We start from the raw sequence: 7,606 nt of genomic DNA, 5'->3' as shown, positions 1-7,606 counted from the left end.
TTGGGTGGTGGAGGTGGACCCCCTCCAAGCCATTGCCTACTCGAAGCCTTCTTATCTCAAACCAATGCAGAGCTGAAGAAAGCTTTTTATCTCATCAGATAGTCACAGCGAATGTTCTGCATGGCAGTGGATGGGCTAAGTGCCAGAGTTCCAAAGCCCCATGTTGGGGGTGGGCCTGGTGCTGTGTATTCTAATGTTAATTACTGGTCCCCCATGATCTCGTCCCTGCTCAGAAGAGCACATTCTCATGTAAACCTATCCTTGTTGTGTAAACCTGCCTGACTCATTATACCTGATCAGTTGATTGAACAGCCTGTACCTGGGCAGGGCAGAATGGGGTAGGCATTGCTAAGGGCCCCAGGCTTTTGGGGGTTCAAGAGAGAATCATGGGAATCAGTTGGACAGGAAGAGAGGAGGAAGGAGGGGAAAAAAAAACATGTGGGCTGAGAGGAAGGACTGCGATAATGGAGTTAAAAAAGGCCAGATAAAGAATTAAAAGCAAGTTCCATGGGATCGTGAATGGAAGGCAGACCAGATGCGGAGGCTTAAGGTGGATGGCATTGGATGGGGGCTGGGAGATGGATGGTGAGGTTATTGAGCCAGTGTATGTGAAATACCTGCCTGGCCTAAGATAAATAAGGTAATTATAAAATCTAACAGGTGTCTGTGCCTTATTATTTGTGATAGCAGGTTAAATAATACGGCCATGATAATCTTAGGGCTTATAATAAACATTATATAGCCCACCAACATTCTTTTTTTTTTTTTTTTTTAATTTACAACAATAGCCCCATGACTTGAAAGCTAAGCATGAGGCTCTTTTTTTGGCAGTGGGAGAGATGGACTGAGAAGTTCTCAGGACTGGGTTTGTTGAGTAAACAGGAGTTAAATGGAAATAAACCCCCAGGGTAGGGCAAGACTCAGACAGACAAACTGGATATTAAGATTTTTGCATTTCCAGCTCTAGACCATGAGCTACTCTGAGAGACAGACCATTCCTCTTATGTACTTTTTCCCTATTTGCTTTGAATGGTGCCTATCACCGTGTGCTGACAAAGGGTAGAGAGATAGATGATTGAATGGCTCTGCCCACTGAGACCGGCCCAGTTTGAGACAGGCTTGACCTTGTAGTTAGAACAGCCAATGGAACAAACCATGAGGATCAAAAACAAGAGGAGATGGACCCGCATGCTGTCATGAGCATAAATGTCAGGAGTTGGGATTGGAGAGATGGCTTGGTGGTCAAGAGCACTCAGTGCTCAATCACAAGGACCAGAGTTCAGTTCCCAAGTCTGACAGCTCACACTTGTAACTCCAACTCCAAGGACCTGATGCCCTCTTCTGGTGTCCTCAGGTACCTCCACACATATGTGCACATACACTCACACAGACACAAACATACACACACATAAATACAACAAGTATTTAAACATAAATAAGTAAAATCAGAAATTCCTTAGTTTCCCTTCTGCCCCAAGGATTATGGTATGAGTCGCTGCTTAGAGTGGGGCATGAAGGGTTTTCATAAGCTTAGGGCCAGCCTGGGCTACATAATTGAGTTATAGGGCAGTCTGAGCTATGGGAAGACACCAAATCTCAAAACACAAAACAAGGGATCACAGGTACAGCTAATCAGTTTAGAGCTCACAATCATTTGTCACTCCAGCTCCAGAGCCCCTTCTGGTATCCATGGATACCATACACACACACCCAATACACACAAGCAAAATGAATAAATAAACCAAAGCAAACAAACAACCCACTGCTGTCACAGAAGCCTCTTGTAAGTGTGAAATAATCCCAGGCTTCTCTCTTGTTCTATGAATGGCTTCCTATTCTAACTTGCTTTTGTTAATTGATGTCCCTCCTTGAGTCACTCTTGGGATCTATCAGTTGTCTTTTGCAGTCACCCAAGCACCCTAGGTTCATTAAAATATTTCTCTCTGTGCTTGCCTTTGCAAAATACCGCATGCTCCTTCGAGCATAAAGAGGCTCCTGATAGCAGTATCAAAATTGCTTTTGAATACTAGATAATTTATGAGTTTGTTCATATCCTTTGCTAAGCTCTGTGTGACAGCTTGATATGCAATTATAAAACAAAACAAAACCTGGCCTCTGACCTGTTCTTTTTTTTATTTTATTGTTTTAAAGAGAGCAGATTGAGTAGGTTTGTGTTACCAAAGGAGATCTGGACTCCTCCCTTCAGCAACTGGGGAGGCAGCTGCTGCCAGCTGTGTTGAGAAAACAAGATTTGAAGTCCAGAGGTGGGGTCAGGCCACAGCGTCATAGTCTGCTGCTGATTGGGAGGATGGCTAAGGCTTCCTTCTTTGACACCAGCTTCACTAGTTAGTTATTGAGATTTCTGTGCCCCTTCCCAGAGCCTCCCAGCAGTGCTACAAGCACCCTGGAATAAGCAGCTATTGTGTATTCCCTACTTATGGCTTTGGATCCTGATAACTTTGGTATCAAATTTCCCATCAGCTCAAAAGCTAGGGAGTCCCCATCATGCCCCTCTACACTTTCGTTCTCGAGTGGACTCTTTAGACATCTTATGATATCTTCACTCAATGACAATGTTAAATATTGAGATAAGATTAATAACAGCTCACATTAATCATAGTCAAAACTATGATAAGCTGAAACTGTACTAAATATTTCCATACTGTATATAATGCCTGCCTATTCTATCAACAGGTTCTCCACACACACATTATTTACTCTTCTTGTTGCTATGACTACATACCTGACAAGAAGCCATTTAGGGGAGGAAGGGCTTGTTTGGTCTCACAGTGTAAGGATCCAGATGTCATGGGGAAAGGGGGAAGCATGTTAGCAAGAGCATGAAGTCAGAAAGCAAGAGACAAGAAGTGAGGCTGGGCTAGTAAACCTCATGCTCTCCCATCCCCTAGTGATCTACTGCCCCCAACGAGACTCCGTGCCCTAAAGACCCCACGACCTTTAAATCAGCATCTCCAGCTGGGGATCGAGTGTCCACACCTCTGCTTATGGAAGGCATTTCACAGTTGTCCTTTTACTCTTCCCATGAAACTCAATATCGTTAAATATAATAGAAAAAATTAAAGAGGTTGAGTGCCTAGGAAAACAGGTAAGAGGTAGTGGGACCAAGATCTAAACCCCAGTAGCCAGGCTTTCTTTGGGCCTTCAAGAGCATTCCATCCGCCCTAAGTATCACCTACACCCCATCCCCGCTCCTAGAGCCCCAACGGTCTTCTCTTTAACCTACACAGTCCAGTCATGTGGACTTTGTGGTTGTCGCCCCCTCCATGCTTCCTCCTACCATGTAGCCTTTTGTAGACCGTGAGAGCCAAGGACTCCATTTCATTCTCCCTCCTGTGGCCCGCTAGCTGTCTGCGAACTGTCTGCTGAAAACACTGTTCCTCCTTGCTGTCTAAGTGCTCTCCCCGAAATCATTAGACCATAAACATGAGGGTTCAGTTTGGGGTTTTTGTTTCCATGTCATTATCCAGAATGTCTATATTCATCTGACTTACAAAATATAAGCAATATTGGACAAACCAGAAGGGGAAATCAAATATCGGTGAGCCCTCACTATATAAATGCTGAATATATAGAGATAAGTGACTGACAACAAGAATAAGCTATTGATAAGATAAGCCAAATAATATATGCAGATCTTCCTCCTTGTGGGAAAGAATTTAATTCCTTCTTTTTCCCTTGGGTACTGGCTGGGCTTACCAACTTCCAAACAAAAAAGCATAGAAAAGAGGGTTGTTTTTTTTTTTTTTTTTTTAAGTAGCTTTTTAAGCTGGTAAGGATGCAAGGATGCTCAGTGGTTAGGAATGCTCGCTGCACAGAGATGAGGACCGGAGTTCAGATCCCAGCCCTCACTAACAAGCCACAAACACCCAAAATTCCAGCTCTGAGGGATCTGGTGCCCTCTTTTGACATCCACACACACAGGTATACACCTACACACATACTCATGTATGATGCACACACTCAATGCATCCACAAGTACAAAAAAGCCCTTTAAAATCTTAACTCTTCAGAGGCTGGAGAGATGGTTCAGTGGTTAAGAGCACCTGTTGCTCTTGTAGAGAGATCCCGGCGCAGTTCCCAGCACCCACTGGCTCACAATCGTATTAACTGCAATCAAGGGATCCAGTGCTCTCTTCTGACCTCCACAGGCACCAAGGCATGCATGCAATGTGCATCATACATGCAGCCAAAACACTCATACACACAAATAAACAAATCTAAAAAAAAAAAAATTAATTAAAATATGCTTTCCGTGAGAGATCTTGCCGCTAGCACCTTAACCAAGTGGTCAATGTCTATGTCATTTCAGCATCATGACCTCTGAGCAAAGAGCATCTCACCTCAGTGAGATTTCTCTCCATACCCCACGCACCCTGTTCAATCATAAGAAGACAGACAAACCTAGATTACAGGTGAAGGCTGTGAGAACACGCTTGAGAAGGACACTGCTGTTAAGGATGTGCTACCAAGCACAGCAAAACGCTTCACAGAAGTGAGAAACCCCAGGCAGTTTCCGCAGGCAGCTTAGTGGCTGTCTGGGAACAGGCGGGTGAAGGTAGAGAGACAGGCAGGCAGGAGGAAACAAGAAACCCCTGGGGATGCTAGGTGCACCATCTGATTATATGGTGTTGTGCATAATTTGCATATGTCAAGCCTTGCTAACGGGGACACTTTTAATATGTGCAGCTACTTTCCCCTAATTTCTCTTGAAGCCAGGGGTAAGGGACGCTATCTCACCAGCCAGACGCAATTGACTGTGGCCTTTTATCTGTGTACCAGAATTTACGGAGTATGTACTATGTTCCTAGAACTTTCATGAAATTATCTCAATTAATCCTCATAGCAACCTTAAGAATCAATAAAAATACTTCTGCCTTTTAGATATGGAGAACGAGCCTCAGGCTGTTGAATAACACAACCTGTCATGGCTAGTAAATAATGAAGATGGGATTTGAAAGCAGTTTTGTCAGAGCCCAGGGGATGAGAGCGAGGGCAGAGCTTCTGTGACTATTCTGTTGTACATTACTGAGGCCTTGGAAAGGGACCTAATATTATACAGTTAGGAGAGAAAAAAAAATACAGAGACAAAATTTAATTTTCAATAAATCAAAGTGACATAAAAAAGTAATGAACAAAAATTCTGTGTTTGAAAAGAGTGACTTGGAAAATGAATTTTGTGCTGTGTTCCTATTGGAACAAGGTTTTGCTTGTTTGATGCCGTCTAGCTTTTCTGAGTGAAGGCGGTGGGGTTATACAAGCAAATTCGGCACAGCACCTTAGACTACTAAGCCATGCTTAGTAGTCTACACCTAAATATGGCAGCCCCGTGACATCATGTGCCCCCTTGCTGTATTAAATAAGGCTCTGGCTCGGACGCCGGGTGGGGTTGGCAGCCTGTGGAAACCCTGCTGCAGCTGAGATGTCCACCTGTCCGTGTTCAAAAGGTCCCTCTGCATCTTCAGCCCAATGGCCTTTCTGTTAGAATGATTATTTGCTAAGTCACCCGCCATCTCCCCAAACTACATCTGGGGATTTGCTGCACTGGCAGAATCAAACTTAACCGCTGGTCAAAGTCTCCCCAGGTAGTTTAACGTCAAGGCAGGCTTCCCTTCTGTGGTCGTTTGAATACGAAATGCCCCATAAACTCACATTGCATTAGTTAGTGTATTATTTCTGTGGTAAAGCACCATGACAAAGGCAAGCAGGAAGGCTTCATTTGCGGCCTACAGCTCCAGAGGAATAAGAATCTGTCATCATGACTATGGAGAAGGAGGAATCAAGCATGATGATGGGAACCATCTCAAACTGCAAGCAGAAGATAGAGTGAATTGGAGCTGATGGGAGGCTTTTGCAATGTCAAAAGTCCTTCCCCAGTGACACACTTCCTCCAATAAGGCCACACCTCCTGAGCTTTCCCCCAAACAATCTCCTGAACTGGGGACCACATACTCAAATGCCAGAGAATATAAAGGATATCTCATTCAAACCCCCACACATGTGTTTGAACTCTGGTCCCTGCTGGTGCTACTGTTTTGGAACATTATTGTACCCTTAGGAAAAAGAGCCTCAATGGAGGAAGTAAATCAATGAAGGGACCTTGAGGTAAGATAGCCTGATGCCTACTTCCTTCCCACTGTCTGCTTCCTTTCTGCACACACACAATGTGACCTCTGGCTCTTACAGTCTTTCTACTTCTTCCATGAAGATCTCTCAGCCTTAAGAGGAGGGTCGCGGTAAGTACATCCCCGTTAGGGTCCACAGTCTCTTATCTCTGCATGTTGATCGGTGGAAGATCTCTATGCTAATTGCCATCTACTGCAAGGAGAAGCTTCTTTGATGAGGGTTGAGAGATGCTCTGAACTATGGGTACATTAATACGTCATTAAGACTCACCTTAATATCATGTTCATTTTACAGAGTAACAGGACTGGGTTTTCCCCTAGGGCCTATGATCTATCTAGCCAAGGGCCTAGCTTTCAGGTCACTTGTCATTTTCAGAGATCACAGTGGGGTAAGAATGGCAACTTTTCTCCTCTGGTACCCTGCATAACACCGTCTAGGATCATGAAAGCTGGCCAGTAGAAGGCATGAAGCTTCTAGGTCACAACAGCTTGATATCACAATGGAGAACTTAACAGATGAAATGTTTTCTGTGGCCACACTGTAACCAGGGAACACTTTTCCTTTTCCCTGCTCCAAAAATAATCCCATTGTGTTGATTCATCTATCATCTATACATCCATTCACATAGATGTTTTAGCTTTTTGTGAATATAACAAAACACCTGGCATGGGCTGCTTAGAAACAAACAGAAGTTATAGAAATAAAAAAACCCAAGATGGATTGAGAATGGTCATTCATGCCTATAAGCCCAGGCTAAAGAGGTAGTAGCAGGAGGGTCAAACTTTTGAGAGCAGCCTGAGCTACATAGTGAATACAAAGTGAGCCTGAGATGTGTAGCAAAACCCTATCCCCCAAACACTTGTGGTTGTGATCTGAAAATGTAGTTCAATGGCAGAGCGTGTGCACAGGAGTCCCTGGGTTTAATCTCCGGGTCCACACATACAAAAAGAATTCCATTATCTGACTTCCTGTAGAGTGAGGTGGGTGGTGGGACTCCCACAATGGGAGCTTATAGAGGAGCAAGTGATTACATCTCAAACAGGAAGCCAGAGAGGATGGAAGGAGCTAGGCTTGGCTCTTTTATGGCAGCTCTTTCTCTCTCTCAAGACTACCAAAGAGGTAAAGCAAGAACCAGCAAAGGGGTCACGTAGGAAACATTTCATACTTCCAACACCTGAGGGCCTCTCCCTAAGCCCACCTTCTCAAAGGCTGCCCCACCTCCCAACACGACCCCTTTGCAGACCAAGCCCTTCATCACCATGGACCCTTAGGAGACGCTGAAGCCACAGCCATCCAGCCACCGCTACTATTTTTAGTGATTGATATTTAAAATGCAAACAAAGCATAAAGGTACAAAATACAAGTCCTGTGGCCACTTCTGGGAAATGATCTCTTTGAACTATTTGAATTTTTTGAATTTTGAACTCCTTGAGCTTTGACTCCTTGTGATCACCACCAAAGC

This window comes from Psammomys obesus, unplaced genomic scaffold (assembly GCF_907164565.1).
Source record: "Psammomys obesus unplaced genomic scaffold, mPsaObe1.curated_primary_1811, whole genome shotgun sequence".
Taxonomy (NCBI): Eukaryota; Metazoa; Chordata; class Mammalia; order Rodentia; family Muridae; genus Psammomys; species Psammomys obesus.
This window is presented reverse-complemented; position numbering follows the sequence as displayed.